Below are 17,884 nucleotides of genomic sequence, written 5' to 3' on the forward strand. Positions count from 1 at the left end.
CTCACACACTCACAGCTACACGGGAGGTGAATAAAGGCCGGAGAGGAAGCCAGACAGGATTTGCTTCTTTTGCTTGCACCACAATGCAGTGCTGAAAGAGGAGGAATCTACATAAAAACGCCTTCCTGGCAACGCCCAAATGCCCTGCTGCCATGCAGATAAACACTGGCAGCGGCAGCAAGTGCATGCCCACAGCCACCCCTTGTTCCTTCACACCTTGTATCAGCTGTAATCCAGTCCAGTCCAGTGCTGCCTGCTGAGCAGCACTGACCAACACTGCCTGGGCCCAGGCTTTTATCTCTGAGGCCCCATTATGATGTCAGAAAGCTGGCTCTGGAATCCTGAGGGCTCCACTATGACACGTGCAAAGTTCCGTCTGAACTTTATATAAGACGGTGAGGCTCAGTCAGTCACTCAGTGTTGCCTGAGAGGGCAACACTGCAACAGCCGGCCGCCAGGCTGTCTTTTTTTTGCACAGCTAGTTGCCTCCAGGAGGCCACAAGAGGGAGACAAGGGACTGCAAAATGGAAAATAGGCATCCACCAACTTTACAGACAACTTCTCCTTGCTCCTACAACCTCCATCCTTGCACAGTTTGTTATTCTTCTAGGTAACATAGTAACAAATCCAAATTGCTGCTCTCTTTGTAGGCAAGCAAGGCTTTGTTGCAACTGCAATTCTTACTTCTTCTTGAAATGTAGGGACGACAGTACATTCCATCACATCCATCTAGTGTACACAGGTAGGTCCATTGTGGCGGGCAGGCGAGCGGGCGGGCTGCTTTATTGGCTGTTTGCTGTTCCCCTACTCCACTCCACTATTTGACTGTTGTGCTGCATCAATCAATCAATCAATCAATCAATCAATCAATCAATCAATCAATCAATCAATCAGTGGCTGGCTCAGGTGCAGCTCTTTAACTTACCTAAAAGGGAGGGCGGAGAGAAGACAAGGAAGGTGAATGAGGTGTTCCAATGTGAAATGCCGGAAACACAGAAACACAGACGACACACAACAAGAGGTGGCAATCTATTCATTAATTGCATTTAATCAATGAGCTCATTATCACTCATGCATTGTCCAACAGGTGTTGAAATAATGGGATTAAAAGGGGAGATCCCTTCAGAAAGACAGAAACAATAGCAAAGACAAAAAACACTTTTGGAATCTGCTTTTAGTCAACACATAAGGAAAGGGTGCACCGGTCCTGGAAATACTGCAATACCAGGTCAATGCGTGGAGTGGACAGAGCAAGCTCTATTTCCATCTCCCTGTTCTAAAAATCCATTTAATATATGGTCCCCAGATAGGGGACGTATCAGATATTAAACTGATAAGAACAGATACTACACTTGATCTTAGCCAAAAGGCCGAGAAGCGATAACCCGAACGGGCCGCGCGTTGCCCGAGCCTGCCCGATACTGCTGTTCAGCCCTTGCAGCGATTCAGCCTACTTCTAGGCAATTCCATGGGGCCCTGCAGGCTCACACACTCACAGCTACACGGGAGGTGAATAAAGGCCGGAGAGGAAGCCAGACAGGATTTGCTTCTTTTGCTTGCACCACAATGCAGTGCTGAAAGAGGAGGAATCTACATAAAAACGCCTTCCTGGCAACGCCCAAATGCCCTGCTGCCATGCAGATAAACACTGGCAGCGGCAGCAAGTGCATGCCCACAGCCACCCCTTGTTCCTTCACACCTTGTATCAGCTGTAATCCAGTCCAGTCCAGTGCTGCCTGCTGAGCAGCACTGACCAACACTGCCTGGGCCCAGGCTTTTATCTCTGAGGCCCCATTATGATGTCAGAAAGCTGGCTCTGGAATCCTGAGGGCTCCACTATGACACGTGCAAAGTTCCGTCTGAACTTTATATAAGACGGTGAGGCTCAGTCAGTCACTCAGTGTTGCCTGAGAGGGCAACACTGCAACAGCCGGCCGCCAGGCTGTCTTTTTTTTGCACAGCTAGTTGCCTCCAGGAGGCCACAAGAGGGAGACAAGGGACTGCAAAATGGAAAATAGGCATCCACCAACTTTACAGACAACTTCTCCTTGCTCCTACAACCTCCATCCTTGCACAGTTTGTTATTCTTCTAGGTAACATAGTAACAAATCCAAATTGCTGCTCTCTTTGTAGGCAAGCAAGGCTTTGTTGCAACTGCAATTCTTACTTCTTCTTGAAATGTAGGGACGACAGTACATTCCATCACATCCATCTAGTGTACACAGGTAGGTCCATTGTGGCGGGCAGGCGAGCGGGCGGGCTGCTTTATTGGCTGTTTGCTGTTCCCCTACTCCACTCCACTATTTGACTGTTGTGCTGCATCAATCAATCAATCAATCAATCAATCAATCAATCAATCAATCAATCAATCAATCAGTGGCTGGCTCAGGTGCAGCTCTTTAACTTACCTAAAAGGGAGGGCGGAGAGAAGACAAGGAAGGTGAATGAGGTGTTCCAATGTGAAATGCCGGAAACACAGAAACACAGACGACACACAACAAGAGGTGGCAATCTATTCATTAATTGCATTTAATCAATGAGCTCATTATCACTCATGCATTGTCCAACAGGTGTTGAAATAATGGGATTAAAAGGGGAGATCCCTTCAGAAAGACAGAAACAATAGCAAAGACAAAAAACACTTTTGGAATCTGCTTTTAGTCAACACATAAGGAAAGGGTGCACCGGTCCTGGAAATACTGCAATACCAGGTCAATGCGTGGAGTGGACAGAGCAAGCTCTATTTCCATCTCCCTGTTCTAAAAATCCATTTAATATATGGTCCCCAGATAGGGGACGTATCAGATATTAAACTGATAAGAACAGATACTACACTTGATCTTAGCCAAAAGGCCGAGAAGCGATAACCCGAACGGGCCGCGCGTTGCCCGAGCCTGCCCGATACTGCTGTTCAGCCCTTGCAGCGATTCAGCCTACTTCTAGGCAATTCCATGGGGCCCTGCAGGCTCACACACTCACAGCTACACGGGAGGTGAATAAAGGCCGGAGAGGAAGCCAGACAGGATTTGCTTCTTTTGCTTGCACCACAATGCAGTGCTGAAAGAGGAGGAATCTACATAAAAACGCCTTCCTGGCAACGCCCAAATGCCCTGCTGCCATGCAGATAAACACTGGCAGCGGCAGCAAGTGCATGCCCACAGCCACCCCTTGTTCCTTCACACCTTGTATCAGCTGTAATCCAGTCCAGTCCAGTGCTGCCTGCTGAGCAGCACTGACCAACACTGCCTGGGCCCAGGCTTTTATCTCTGAGGCCCCATTATGATGTCAGAAAGCTGGCTCTGGAATCCTGAGGGCTCCACTATGACACGTGCAAAGTTCCGTCTGAACTTTATATAAGACGGTGAGGCTCAGTCAGTCACTCAGTGTTGCCTGAGAGGGCAACACTGCAACAGCCGGCCGCCAGGCTGTCTTTTTTTTGCACAGCTAGTTGCCTCCAGGAGGCCACAAGAGGGAGACAAGGGACTGCAAAATGGAAAATAGGCATCCACCAACTTTACAGACAACTTCTCCTTGCTCCTACAACCTCCATCCTTGCACAGTTTGTTATTCTTCTAGGTAACATAGTAACAAATCCAAATTGCTGCTCTCTTTGTAGGCAAGCAAGGCTTTGTTGCAACTGCAATTCTTACTTCTTCTTGAAATGTAGGGACGACAGTACATTCCATCACATCCATCTAGTGTACACAGGTAGGTCCATTGTGGCGGGCAGGCGAGCGGGCGGGCTGCTTTATTGGCTGTTTGCTGTTCCCCTACTCCACTCCACTATTTGACTGTTGTGCTGCATCAATCAATCAATCAATCAATCAATCAATCAATCAATCAATCAGTGGCTGGCTCAGGTGCAGCTCTTTAACTTACCTAAAAGGGAGGGCGGAGAGAAGACAAGGAAGGTGAATGAGGTGTTCCAATGTGAAATGCCGGAAACACAGAAACACAGACGACACACAACAAGAGGTGGCAATCTATTCATTAATTGCATTTAATCAATGAGCTCATTATCACTCATGCATTGTCCAACAGGTGTTGAAATAATGGGATTAAAAGGGGAGATCCCTTCAGAAAGACAGAAACAATAGCAAAGACAAAAAACACTTTTGGAATCTGCTTTTAGTCAACACATAAGGAAAGGGTGCACCGGTCCTGGAAATACTGCAATACCAGGTCAATGCGTGGAGTGGACAGAGCAAGCTCTATTTCCATCTCCCTGTTCTAAAAATCCATTTAATATATGGTCCCCAGATAGGGGACGTATCAGATATTAAACTGATAAGAACAGATACTACACTTGATCTTAGCCAAAAGGCCGAGAAGCGATAACCCGAACGGGCCGCGCGTTGCCCGAGCCTGCCCGATACTGCTGTTCAGCCCTTGCAGCGATTCAGCCTACTTCTAGGCAATTCCATGGGGCCCTGCAGGCTCACACACTCACAGCTACACGGGAGGTGAATAAAGGCCGGAGAGGAAGCCAGACAGGATTTGCTTCTTTTGCTTGCACCACAATGCAGTGCTGAAAGAGGAGGAATCTACATAAAAACGCCTTCCTGGCAACGCCCAAATGCCCTGCTGCCATGCAGATAAACACTGGCAGCGGCAGCAAGTGCATGCCCACAGCCACCCCTTGTTCCTTCACACCTTGTATCAGCTGTAATCCAGTCCAGTCCAGTGCTGCCTGCTGAGCAGCACTGACCAACACTGCCTGGGCCCAGGCTTTTATCTCTGAGGCCCCATTATGATGTCAGAAAGCTGGCTCTGGAATCCTGAGGGCTCCACTATGACACGTGCAAAGTTCCGTCTGAACTTTATATAAGACGGTGAGGCTCAGTCAGTCACTCAGTGTTGCCTGAGAGGGCAACACTGCAACAGCCGGCCGCCAGGCTGTCTTTTTTTTGCACAGCTAGTTGCCTCCAGGAGGCCACAAGAGGGAGACAAGGGACTGCAAAATGGAAAATAGGCATCCACCAACTTTACAGACAACTTCTCCTTGCTCCTACAACCTCCATCCTTGCACAGTTTGTTATTCTTCTAGGTAACATAGTAACAAATCCAAATTGCTGCTCTCTTTGTAGGCAAGCAAGGCTTTGTTGCAACTGCAATTCTTACTTCTTCTTGAAATGTAGGGACGACAGTACATTCCATCACATCCATCTAGAGTACACAGGTAGGTCCATTGTGGCGGGCAGGCGAGCGGGCGGGCTGCTTTATTGGCTGTTTGCTGTTCCCCTACTCCACTCCACTATTTGACTGTTGTGCTGCATCAATCAATCAATCAATCAATCAATCAATCAATCAATCAATCAATCAGTGGCTGGCTCAGGTGCAGCTCTTTAACTTACCTAAAAGGGAGGGCGGAGAGAAGACAAGGAAGGTGAATGAGGTGTTCCAATGTGAAATGCCGGAAACACAGAAACACAGACGACACACAACAAGAGGTGGCAATCTATTCATTAATTGCATTTAATCAATGAGCTCATTATCACTCATGCATTGTCCAACAGGTGTTGAAATAATGGGATTAAAAGGGGAGATCCCTTCAGAAAGACAGAAACAATAGCAAAGACAAAAAACACTTTTGGAATCTGCTTTTAGTCAACACATAAGGAAAGGGTGCACCGGTCCTGGAAATACTGCAATACCAGGTCAATGCGTGGAGTGGACAGAGCAAGCTCTATTTCCATCTCCCTGTTCTAAAAATCCATTTAATATATGGTCCCCAGATAGGGGACGTATCAGATATTAAACTGATAAGAACAGATACTACACTTGATCTTAGCCAAAAGGCCGAGAAGCGATAACCCGAACGGGCCGCGCGTTGCCCGAGCCTGCCCGATACTGCTGTTCAGCCCTTGCAGCGATTCAGCCTACTTCTAGGCAATTCCATGGGGCCCTGCAGGCTCACACACTCACAGCTACACGGGAGGTGAATAAAGGCCGGAGAGGAAGCCAGACAGGATTTGCTTCTTTTGCTTGCACCACAATGCAGTGCTGAAAGAGGAGGAATCTACATAAAAACGCCTTCCTGGCAACGCCCAAATGCCCTGCTGCCATGCAGATAAACACTGGCAGCGGCAGCAAGTGCATGCCCACAGCCACCCCTTGTTCCTTCACACCTTGTATCAGCTGTAATCCAGTCCAGTCCAGTGCTGCCTGCTGAGCAGCACTGACCAACACTGCCTGGGCCCAGGCTTTTATCTCTGAGGCCCCATTATGATGTCAGAAAGCTGGCTCTGGAATCCTGAGGGCTCCACTATGACACGTGCAAAGTTCCGTCTGAACTTTATATAAGACGGTGAGGCTCAGTCAGTCACTCAGTGTTGCCTGAGAGGGCAACACTGCAACAGCCGGCCGCCAGGCTGTCTTTTTTTTGCACAGCTAGTTGCCTCCAGGAGGCCACAAGAGGGAGACAAGGGACTGCAAAATGGAAAATAGGCATCCACCAACTTTACAGACAACTTCTCCTTGCTCCTACAACCTCCATCCTTGCACAGTTTGTTATTCTTCTAGGTAACATAGTAACAAATCCAAATTGCTGCTCTCTTTGTAGGCAAGCAAGGCTTTGTTGCAACTGCAATTCTTACTTCTTCTTGAAATGTAGGGACGACAGTACATTCCATCACATCCATCTAGTGTACACAGGTAGGTCCATTGTGGCGGGCAGGCGAGCGGGCGGGCTGCTTTATTGGCTGTTTGCTGTTCCCCTACTCCACTCCACTATTTGACTGTTGTGCTGCATCAATCAATCAATCAATCAATCAATCAGTGGCTGGCTCAGGTGCAGCTCTTTAACTTACCTAAAAGGGAGGGCGGAGAGAAGACAAGGAAGGTGAATGAGGTGTTCCAATGTGAAATGCCGGAAACACAGAAACACAGACGACACACAACAAGAGGTGGCAATCTATTCATTAATTGCATTTAATCAATGAGCTCATTATCACTCATGCATTGTCCAACAGGTGTTGAAATAATGGGATTAAAAGGGGAGATCCCTTCAGAAAGACAGAAACAATAGCAAAGACAAAAAACACTTTTGGAATCTGCTTTTAGTCAACACATAAGGAAAGGGTGCACCGGTCCTGGAAATACTGCAATACCAGGTCAATGCGTGGAGTGGACAGAGCAAGCTCTATTTCCATCTCCCTGTTCTAAAAATCCATTTAATATATGGTCCCCAGATAGGGGACGTATCAGATATTAAACTGATAAGAACAGATACTACACTTGATCTTAGCCAAAAGGCCGAGAAGCGATAACCCGAACGGGCCGCGCGTTGCCCGAGCCTGCCCGATACTGCTGTTCAGCCCTTGCAGCGATTCAGCCTACTTCTAGGCAATTCCATGGGGCCCTGCAGGCTCACACACTCACAGCTACACGGGAGGTGAATAAAGGCCGGAGAGGAAGCCAGACAGGATTTGCTTCTTTTGCTTGCACCACAATGCAGTGCTGAAAGAGGAGGAATCTACATAAAAACGCCTTCCTGGCAACGCCCAAATGCCCTGCTGCCATGCAGATAAACACTGGCAGCGGCAGCAAGTGCATGCCCACAGCCACCCCTTGTTCCTTCACACCTTGTATCAGCTGTAATCCAGTCCAGTCCAGTGCTGCCTGCTGAGCAGCACTGACCAACACTGCCTGGGCCCAGGCTTTTATCTCTGAGGCCCCATTATGATGTCAGAAAGCTGGCTCTGGAATCCTGAGGGCTCCACTATGACACGTGCAAAGTTCCGTCTGAACTTTATATAAGACGGTGAGGCTCAGTCAGTCACTCAGTGTTGCCTGAGAGGGCAACACTGCAACAGCCGGCCGCCAGGCTGTCTTTTTTTTGCACAGCTAGTTGCCTCCAGGAGGCCACAAGAGGGAGACAAGGGACTGCAAAATGGAAAATAGGCATCCACCAACTTTACAGACAACTTCTCCTTGCTCCTACAACCTCCATCCTTGCACAGTTTGTTATTCTTCTAGGTAACATAGTAACAAATCCAAATTGCTGCTCTCTTTGTAGGCAAGCAAGGCTTTGTTGCAACTGCAATTCTTACTTCTTCTTGAAATGTAGGGACGACAGTACATTCCATCACATCCATCTAGAGTACACAGGTAGGTCCATTGTGGCGGGCAGGCGAGCGGGCGGGCTGCTTTATTGGCTGTTTGCTGTTCCCCTACTCCACTCCACTATTTGACTGTTGTGCTGCATCAATCAATCAATCAATCAATCAATCAATCAATCAATCAATCAATCAGTGGCTGGCTCAGGTGCAGCTCTTTAACTTACCTAAAAGGGAGGGCGGAGAGAAGACAAGGAAGGTGAATGAGGTGTTCCAATGTGAAATGCCGGAAACACAGAAACACAGACGACACACAACAAGAGGTGGCAATCTATTCATTAATTGCATTTAATCAATGAGCTCATTATCACTCATGCATTGTCCAACAGGTGTTGAAATAATGGGATTAAAAGGGGAGATCCCTTCAGAAAGACAGAAACAATAGCAAAGACAAAAAACACTTTTGGAATCTGCTTTTAGTCAACACATAAGGAAAGGGTGCACCGGTCCTGGAAATACTGCAATACCAGGTCAATGCGTGGAGTGGACAGAGCAAGCTCTATTTCCATCTCCCTGTTCTAAAAATCCATTTAATATATGGTCCCCAGATAGGGGACGTATCAGATATTAAACTGATAAGAACAGATACTACACTTGATCTTAGCCAAAAGGCCGAGAAGCGATAACCCGAACGGGCCGCGCGTTGCCCGAGCCTGCCCGATACTGCTGTTCAGCCCTTGCAGCGATTCAGCCTACTTCTAGGCAATTCCATGGGGCCCTGCAGGCTCACACACTCACAGCTACACGGGAGGTGAATAAAGGCCGGAGAGGAAGCCAGACAGGATTTGCTTCTTTTGCTTGCACCACAATGCAGTGCTGAAAGAGGAGGAATCTACATAAAAACGCCTTCCTGGCAACGCCCAAATGCCCTGCTGCCATGCAGATAAACACTGGCAGCGGCAGCAAGTGCATGCCCACAGCCACCCCTTGTTCCTTCACACCTTGTATCAGCTGTAATCCAGTCCAGTCCAGTGCTGCCTGCTGAGCAGCACTGACCAACACTGCCTGGGCCCAGGCTTTTATCTCTGAGGCCCCATTATGATGTCAGAAAGCTGGCTCTGGAATCCTGAGGGCTCCACTATGACACGTGCAAAGTTCCGTCTGAACTTTATATAAGACGGTGAGGCTCAGTCAGTCACTCAGTGTTGCCTGAGAGGGCAACACTGCAACAGCCGGCCGCCAGGCTGTCTTTTTTTTGCACAGCTAGTTGCCTCCAGGAGGCCACAAGAGGGAGACAAGGGACTGCAAAATGGAAAATAGGCATCCACCAACTTTACAGACAACTTCTCCTTGCTCCTACAACCTCCATCCTTGCACAGTTTGTTATTCTTCTAGGTAACATAGTAACAAATCCAAATTGCTGCTCTCTTTGTAGGCAAGCAAGGCTTTGTTGCAACTGCAATTCTTACTTCTTCTTGAAATGTAGGGACGACAGTACATTCCATCACATCCATCTAGTGTACACAGGTAGGTCCATTGTGGCGGGCAGGCGAGCGGGCGGGCTGCTTTATTGGCTGTTTGCTGTTCCCCTACTCCACTCCACTATTTGACTGTTGTGCTGCATCAATCAATCAATCAATCAATCAATCAATCAATCAATCAATCAATCAATCAGTGGCTGGCTCAGGTGCAGCTCTTTAACTTACCTAAAAGGGAGGGCGGAGAGAAGACAAGGAAGGTGAATGAGGTGTTCCAATGTGAAATGCCGGAAACACAGAAACACAGACGACACACAACAAGAGGTGGCAATCTATTCATTAATTGCATTTAATCAATGAGCTCATTATCACTCATGCATTGTCCAACAGGTGTTGAAATAATGGGATTAAAAGGGGAGATCCCTTCAGAAAGACAGAAACAATAGCAAAGACAAAAAACACTTTTGGAATCTGCTTTTAGTCAACACATAAGGAAAGGGTGCACCGGTCCTGGAAATACTGCAATACCAGGTCAATGCGTGGAGTGGACAGAGCAAGCTCTATTTCCATCTCCCTGTTCTAAAAATCCATTTAATATATGGTCCCCAGATAGGGGACGTATCAGATATTAAACTGATAAGAACAGATACTACACTTGATCTTAGCCAAAAGGCCGAGAAGCGATAACCCGAACGGGCCGCGCGTTGCCCGAGCCTGCCCGATACTGCTGTTCAGCCCTTGCAGCGATTCAGCCTACTTCTAGGCAATTCCATGGGGCCCTGCAGGCTCACACACTCACAGCTACACGGGAGGTGAATAAAGGCCGGAGAGGAAGCCAGACAGGATTTGCTTCTTTTGCTTGCACCACAATGCAGTGCTGAAAGAGGAGGAATCTACATAAAAACGCCTTCCTGGCAACGCCCAAATGCCCTGCTGCCATGCAGATAAACACTGGCAGCGGCAGCAAGTGCATGCCCACAGCCACCCCTTGTTCCTTCACACCTTGTATCAGCTGTAATCCAGTCCAGTCCAGTGCTGCCTGCTGAGCAGCACTGACCAACACTGCCTGGGCCCAGGCTTTTATCTCTGAGGCCCCATTATGATGTCAGAAAGCTGGCTCTGGAATCCTGAGGGCTCCACTATGACACGTGCAAAGTTCCGTCTGAACTTTATATAAGACGGTGAGGCTCAGTCAGTCACTCAGTGTTGCCTGAGAGGGCAACACTGCAACAGCCGGCCGCCAGGCTGTCTTTTTTTTGCACAGCTAGTTGCCTCCAGGAGGCCACAAGAGGGAGACAAGGGACTGCAAAATGGAAAATAGGCATCCACCAACTTTACAGACAACTTCTCCTTGCTCCTACAACCTCCATCCTTGCACAGTTTGTTATTCTTCTAGGTAACATAGTAACAAATCCAAATTGCTGCTCTCTTTGTAGGCAAGCAAGGCTTTGTTGCAACTGCAATTCTTACTTCTTCTTGAAATGTAGGGACGACAGTACATTCCATCACATCCATCTAGTGTACACAGGTAGGTCCATTGTGGCGGGCAGGCGAGCGGGCGGGCTGCTTTATTGGCTGTTTGCTGTTCCCCTACTCCACTCCACTATTTGACTGTTGTGCTGCATCAATCAATCAATCAATCAATCAATCAATCAATCAATCAATCAATCAATCAATCAATCAATCAGTGGCTGGCTCAGGTGCAGCTCTTTAACTTACCTAAAAGGGAGGGCGGAGAGAAGACAAGGAAGGTGAATGAGGTGTTCCAATGTGAAATGCCAGAAACACAGAAACACAGACGACACACAACAAGAGGTGGCAATCTATTCATTAATTGCATTTAATCAATGAGCTCATTATCACTCATGCATTGTCCAACAGGTGTTGAAATAATGGGATTAAAAGGGGAGATCCCTTCAGAAAGACAGAAACAATAGCAAAGACAAAAAACACTTTTGGAATCTGCTTTTAGTCAACACATAAGGAAAGGGTGCACCGGTCCTGGAAATACTGCAATACCAGGTCAATGCGTGGAGTGGACAGAGCAAGCTCTATTTCCATCTCCCTGTTCTAAAAATCCATTTAATATATGGTCCCCAGATAGGGGACGTATCAGATATTAAACTGATAAGAACAGATACTACACTTGATCTTAGCCAAAAGGCCGAGAAGCGATAACCCGAACGGGCCGCGCGTTGCCCGAGCCTGCCCGATACTGCTGTTCAGCCCTTGCAGCGATTCAGCCTACTTCTAGGCAATTCCATGGGGCCCTGCAGGCTCACACACTCACAGCTACACGGGAGGTGAATAAAGGCCGGAGAGGAAGCCAGACAGGATTTGCTTCTTTTGCTTGCACCACAATGCAGTGCTGAAAGAGGAGGAATCTACATAAAAACGCCTTCCTGGCAACGCCCAAATGCCCTGCTGCCATGCAGATAAACACTGGCAGCGGCAGCAAGTGCATGCCCACAGCCACCCCTTGTTCCTTCACACCTTGTATCAGCTGTAATCCAGTCCAGTCCAGTGCTGCCTGCTGAGCAGCACTGACCAACACTGCCTGGGCCCAGGCTTTTATCTCTGAGGCCCCATTATGATGTCAGAAAGCTGGCTCTGGAATCCTGAGGGCTCCACTATGACACGTGCAAAGTTCCGTCTGAACTTTATATAAGACGGTGAGGCTCAGTCAGTCACTCAGTGTTGCCTGAGAGGGCAACACTGCAACAGCCGGCCGCCAGGCTGTCTTTTTTTTGCACAGCTAGTTGCCTCCAGGAGGCCACAAGAGGGAGACAAGGGACTGCAAAATGGAAAATAGGCATCCACCAACTTTACAGACAACTTCTCCTTGCTCCTACAACCTCCATCCTTGCACAGTTTGTTATTCTTCTAGGTAACATAGTAACAAATCCAAATTGCTGCTCTCTTTGTAGGCAAGCAAGGCTTTGTTGCAACTGCAATTCTTACTTCTTCTTGAAATGTAGGGACGACAGTACATTCCATCACATCCATCTAGTGTACACAGGTAGGTCCATTGTGGCGGGCAGGCGAGCGGGCGGGCTGCTTTATTGGCTGTTTGCTGTTCCCCTACTCCACTCCACTATTTGACTGTTGTGCTGCATCAATCAATCAATCAATCAATCAATCAATCAATCAATCAATCAATCAATCAGTGGCTGGCTCAGGTGCAGCTCTTTAACTTACCTAAAAGGGAGGGCGGAGAGAAGACAAGGAAGGTGAATGAGGTGTTCCAATGTGAAATGCCAGAAACACAGAAACACAGACGACACACAACAAGAGGTGGCAATCTATTCATTAATTGCATTTAATCAATGAGCTCATTATCACTCATGCATTGTCCAACAGGTGTTGAAATAATGGGATTAAAAGGGGAGATCCCTTCAGAAAGACAGAAACAATAGCAAAGACAAAAAACACTTTTGGAATCTGCTTTTAGTCAACACATAAGGAAAGGGTGCACCGGTCCTGGAAATACTGCAATACCAGGTCAATGCGTGGAGTGGACAGAGCAAGCTCTATTTCCATCTCCCTGTTCTAAAAATCCATTTAATATATGGTCCCCAGATAGGGGACGTATCAGATATTAAACTGATAAGAACAGATACTACACTTGATCTTAGCCAAAAGGCCGAGAAGCGATAACCCGAACGGGCCGCGCGTTGCCCGAGCCTGCCCGATACTGCTGTTCAGCCCTTGCAGCGATTCAGCCTACTTCTAGGCAATTCCATGGGGCCCTGCAGGCTCACACACTCACAGCTACACGGGAGGTGAATAAAGGCCGGAGAGGAAGCCAGACAGGATTTGCTTCTTTTGCTTGCACCACAATGCAGTGCTGAAAGAGGAGGAATCTACATAAAAACGCCTTCCTGGCAACGCCCAAATGCCCTGCTGCCATGCAGATAAACACTGGCAGCGGCAGCAAGTGCATGCCCACAGCCACCCCTTGTTCCTTCACACCTTGTATCAGCTGTAATCCAGTCCAGTCCAGTGCTGCCTGCTGAGCAGCACTGACCAACACTGCCTGGGCCCAGGCTTTTATCTCTGAGGCCCCATTATGATGTCAGAAAGCTGGCTCTGGAATCCTGAGGGCTCCACTATGACACGTGCAAAGTTCCGTCTGAACTTTATATAAGACGGTGAGGCTCAGTCAGTCACTCAGTGTTGCCTGAGAGGGCAACACTGCAACAGCCGGCCGCCAGGCTGTCTTTTTTTTGCACAGCTAGTTGCCTCCAGGAGGCCACAAGAGGGAGACAAGGGACTGCAAAATGGAAAATAGGCATCCACCAACTTTACAGACAACTTCTCCTTGCTCCTACAACCTCCATCCTTGCACAGTTTGTTATTCTTCTAGGTAACATAGTAACAAATCCAAATTGCTGCTCTCTTTGTAGGCAAGCAAGGCTTTGTTGCAACTGCAATTCTTACTTCTTCTTGAAATGTAGGGACGACAGTACATTCCATCACATCCATCTAGTGTACACAGGTAGGTCCATTGTGGCGGGCAGGCGAGCGGGCGGGCTGCTTTATTGGCTGTTTGCTGTTCCCCTACTCCACTCCACTATTTGACTGTTGTGCTGCATCAATCAATCAATCAATCAATCAATCAATCAATCAATCAATCAGTGGCTGGCTCAGGTGCAGCTCTTTAACTTACCTAAAAGGGAGGGCGGAGAGAAGACAAGGAAGGTGAATGAGGTGTTCCAATGTGAAATGCCGGAAACACAGAAACACAGACGACACACAACAAGAGGTGGCAATCTATTCATTAATTGCATTTAATCAATGAGCTCATTATCACTCATGCATTGTCCAACAGGTGTTGAAATAATGGGATTAAAAGGGGAGATCCCTTCAGAAAGACAGAAACAATAGCAAAGACAAAAAACACTTTTGGAATCTGCTTTTAGTCAACACATAAGGAAAGGGTGCACCGGTCCTGGAAATACTGCAATACCAGGTCAATGCGTGGAGTGGACAGAGCAAGCTCTATTTCCATCTCCCTGTTCTAAAAATCCATTTAATATATGGTCCCCAGATAGGGGACGTATCAGATATTAAACTGATAAGAACAGATACTACACTTGATCTTAGCCAAAAGGCCGAGAAGCGATAACCCGAACGGGCCGCGCGTTGCCCGAGCCTGCCCGATACTGCTGTTCAGCCCTTGCAGCGATTCAGCCTACTTCTAGGCAATTCCATGGGGCCCTGCAGGCTCACACACTCACAGCTACACGGGAGGTGAATAAAGGCCGGAGAGGAAGCCAGACAGGATTTGCTTCTTTTGCTTGCACCACAATGCAGTGCTGAAAGAGGAGGAATCTACATAAAAACGCCTTCCTGGCAACGCCCAAATGCCCTGCTGCCATGCAGATAAACACTGGCAGCGGCAGCAAGTGCATGCCCACAGCCACCCCTTGTTCCTTCACACCTTGTATCAGCTGTAATCCAGTCCAGTCCAGTGCTGCCTGCTGAGCAGCACTGACCAACACTGCCTGGGCCCAGGCTTTTATCTCTGAGGCCCCATTATGATGTCAGAAAGCTGGCTCTGGAATCCTGAGGGCTCCACTATGACACGTGCAAAGTTCCGTCTGAACTTTATATAAGACGGTGAGGCTCAGTCAGTCACTCAGTGTTGCCTGAGAGGGCAACACTGCAACAGCCGGCCGCCAGGCTGTCTTTTTTTTGCACAGCTAATTGCCTCCAGGAGGCCACAAGAGGGAGACAAGGGACTGCAAAATGGAAAATAGGCATCCACCAACTTTACAGACAACTTCTCCTTGCTCCTACAACCTCCATCCTTGCACAGTTTGTTATTCTTCTAGGTAACATAGTAACAAATCCAAATTGCTGCTCTCTTTGTAGGCAAGCAAGGCTTTGTTGCAACTGCAATTCTTACTTCTTCTTGAAATGTAGGGACGACAGTACATTCCATCACATCCATCTAGTGTACACAGGTAGGTCCATTGTGGCGGGCAGGCGAGCGGGCGGGCTGCTTTATTGGCTGTTTGCTGTTCCCCTACTCCACTCCACTATTTGACTGTTGTGCTGCATCAATCAATCAATCAATCAATCAATCAATCAATCAATCAATCAAGTGGCTGGCTCAGGTGCAGCTCTTTAACTTACCTAAAAGGGAGGGCGGAGAGAAGACAAGGAAGGTGAATGAGGTGTTCCAATGTGAAATGCCGGAAACACAGAAACACAGACGACACACAACAAGAGGTGGCAATCTATTCATTAATTGCATTTAATCAATGAGCTCATTATCACTCATGCATTGTCCAACAGGTGTTGAAATAATGGGATTAAAAGGGGAGATCCCTTCAGAAAGACAGAAACAATAGCAACAGAAACAATAGCAAAGACAAAAAACACTTTTGGAATCTGCTTTTAGTCAACACATAAGGAAAGGGTGCTCCGGTCCTGGAAATACTGCAATACCAGGTCAATGCGTGGAGTGGACAGAGCAAGCTCTATTTCCATCTCCCTGTTCTAAAAATCCATTTAATATATGGTCCCCAGATAGGGGACGTATCAGATATTAAACTGATAAGAACAGATACTACACTTGATCTTAGCCAAAAGGCCGAGAAGCGATAACCCGAACGGGCCGCGCGTTGCCCGAGCCTGCCCGATACTGCTGTTCAGCCCTTGCAGCGATTCAGCCTACTTCTAGGCAATTCCATGGGGCCCTGCAGGCTCACACACTCACAGCTACACGGGAGGTGAATAAAGGCCGGAGAGGAAGCCAGACAGGATTTGCTTCTTTTGCTTGCACCACAATGCAGTGCTGAAAGAGGAGGAATCTACATAAAAACGCATTCCTGGCAACGCCCAAATGCCCTGCTGCCATGCAGATAAACACTGGCAGCGGCAGCAAGTGCATGCCCACAGCCACCCCTTGTTCCTTCACACCTTGTATCAGCTGTAATCCAGTCCAGTCCAGTGCTGCCTGCTGAGCAGCACTGACCAACACTGCCTGGGCCCAGGCTTTTATCTCTGAGGCCCCATTATGATGTCAGAAAGCTGGCTCTGGAATCCTGAGGGCTCCACTATGACACGTGCAAAGTTCCGTCTGAACTTTATATAAGACGGTGAGGCTCAGTCAGTCACTCAGTGTTGCCTGAGAGGGCAACACTGCAACAGCCGGCCGCCAGGCTGTCTTTTTTTTGCACAGCTAGTTGCCTCCAGGAGGCCACAAGAGGGAGACAAGGGACTGCAAAATGGAAAATAGGCATCCACCAACTTTACAGACAACTTCTCCTTGCTCCTACAACCTCCATCCTTGCACAGTTTGTTATTCTTCTAGGTAACATAGTAACAAATCCAAATTGCTGCTCTCTTTGTAGGCAAGCAAGGCTTTGTTGCAACTGCAATTCTTACTTCTTCTTGAAATGTAGGGACGACAGTACATTCCATCACATCCATCTAGTGTACACAGGTAGGTCCATTGTGGCGGGCAGGCGAGCGGGCGGGCTGCTTTATTGGCTGTTTGCTGTTCCCCTACTCCACTCCACTATTTGACTGTTGTGCTGCATCAATCAATCAATCAATCAATCAATCAATCAATCAATCAATCAATCAATCAATCAATCAGTGGCTGGCTCAGGTGCAGCTCTTTAACTTACCTAAAAGGGAGGGCGGAGAGAAGACAAGGAAGGTGAATGAGGTGTTCCAATGTGAAATGCCGGAAACACAGAAACACAGACGACACACAACAAGAGGTGGCAATCTATTCATTAATTGCATTTAATCAATGAGCTCATTATCACTCATGCATTGTCCAACAGGTGTTGAAATAATGGGATTAAAAGGGGAGATCCCTTCAGAAAGACAGAAACAATAGCAAAGACAAAAAACACTTTTGGAATCTGCTTTTAGTCAACACATAAGGAAAGGGTGCACCGGTCCTGGAAATACTGCAATACCAGGTCAATGCGTGGAGTGGACAGAGCAAGCTCTATTTCCATCTCCCTGTTCTAAAAATCCATTTAATATATGGTCCCCAGATAGGGGACGTATCAGATATTAAACTGATAAGAACAGATACTACACTTGATCTTAGCCAAAAGGCCGAGAAGCGATAACCCGAACGGGCCGCGCGTTGCCCGAGCCTGCCCGATACTGCTGTTCAGCCCTTGCAGCGATTCAGCCTACTTCTAGGCAATTCCATGGGGCCCTGCAGGCTCACACACTCACAGCTACACGGGAGGTGAATAAAGGCCGGAGAGGAAGCCAGACAGGATTTGCTTCTTTTGCTTGCACCACAATGCAGTGCTGAAAGAGGAGGAATCTACATAAAAACGCCTTCCTGGCAACGCCCAAATGCCCTGC

The 17,884-nt window shown here is 47.8% G+C and overlaps 12 non-coding genes across 12 annotated transcripts; all 12 read right to left on the minus strand.

The window, feature by feature from the left end:
- Positions 1–1,191: 1,191 nt before the first annotated feature.
- LOC142695138 (U2 spliceosomal RNA) lies at positions 1,192–1,382 on the minus strand. The gene has a single exon (XR_012863283.1). It is a non-coding gene; the product is annotated as a U2 spliceosomal RNA (small nuclear RNA).
- Positions 1,383–2,674: 1,292 nt separating this feature from the next.
- Positions 2,675–2,865, minus strand: LOC142695139 (U2 spliceosomal RNA). Its single transcript, XR_012863284.1, has one exon. It is a non-coding gene; the product is annotated as a U2 spliceosomal RNA (small nuclear RNA).
- A 1,280-nt stretch (positions 2,866–4,145) lies between these two features.
- On the minus strand, positions 4,146–4,336 carry LOC142695141 (U2 spliceosomal RNA). The gene has a single exon (XR_012863286.1). It is a non-coding gene; the product is annotated as a U2 spliceosomal RNA (small nuclear RNA).
- Positions 4,337–5,620: 1,284 nt separating this feature from the next.
- LOC142695142 (U2 spliceosomal RNA) lies at positions 5,621–5,811 on the minus strand. Its single transcript, XR_012863287.1, has one exon. It is a non-coding gene; the product is annotated as a U2 spliceosomal RNA (small nuclear RNA).
- A 1,264-nt stretch (positions 5,812–7,075) lies between these two features.
- LOC142695143 (U2 spliceosomal RNA) lies at positions 7,076–7,266 on the minus strand. The gene has a single exon (XR_012863288.1). It is a non-coding gene; the product is annotated as a U2 spliceosomal RNA (small nuclear RNA).
- A 1,284-nt stretch (positions 7,267–8,550) lies between these two features.
- Positions 8,551–8,741, minus strand: LOC142695144 (U2 spliceosomal RNA). The gene has a single exon (XR_012863289.1). It is a non-coding gene; the product is annotated as a U2 spliceosomal RNA (small nuclear RNA).
- Positions 8,742–10,029: 1,288 nt separating this feature from the next.
- Positions 10,030–10,220, minus strand: LOC142695145 (U2 spliceosomal RNA). Its single transcript, XR_012863290.1, has one exon. It is a non-coding gene; the product is annotated as a U2 spliceosomal RNA (small nuclear RNA).
- A 1,300-nt stretch (positions 10,221–11,520) lies between these two features.
- LOC142695148 (U2 spliceosomal RNA) lies at positions 11,521–11,711 on the minus strand. The gene has a single exon (XR_012863292.1). It is a non-coding gene; the product is annotated as a U2 spliceosomal RNA (small nuclear RNA).
- A 1,288-nt stretch (positions 11,712–12,999) lies between these two features.
- Positions 13,000–13,190, minus strand: LOC142695149 (U2 spliceosomal RNA). Its single transcript, XR_012863293.1, has one exon. It is a non-coding gene; the product is annotated as a U2 spliceosomal RNA (small nuclear RNA).
- Positions 13,191–14,470: 1,280 nt separating this feature from the next.
- On the minus strand, positions 14,471–14,661 carry LOC142695150 (U2 spliceosomal RNA). Its single transcript, XR_012863294.1, has one exon. It is a non-coding gene; the product is annotated as a U2 spliceosomal RNA (small nuclear RNA).
- A 1,296-nt stretch (positions 14,662–15,957) lies between these two features.
- LOC142695542 (U2 spliceosomal RNA) lies at positions 15,958–16,148 on the minus strand. The gene has a single exon (XR_012863648.1). It is a non-coding gene; the product is annotated as a U2 spliceosomal RNA (small nuclear RNA).
- Positions 16,149–17,444: 1,296 nt separating this feature from the next.
- Positions 17,445–17,635, minus strand: LOC142695151 (U2 spliceosomal RNA). The gene has a single exon (XR_012863295.1). It is a non-coding gene; the product is annotated as a U2 spliceosomal RNA (small nuclear RNA).
- Between the last annotated feature and the right edge of the window lie 249 nt (positions 17,636–17,884).

Source organism: Rhinoderma darwinii, assembly GCF_050947455.1.
Source record: "Rhinoderma darwinii isolate aRhiDar2 chromosome 5 unlocalized genomic scaffold, aRhiDar2.hap1 SUPER_5_unloc_47, whole genome shotgun sequence".
Classification (NCBI taxonomy): domain Eukaryota; kingdom Metazoa; phylum Chordata; class Amphibia; order Anura; family Rhinodermatidae; genus Rhinoderma; species Rhinoderma darwinii.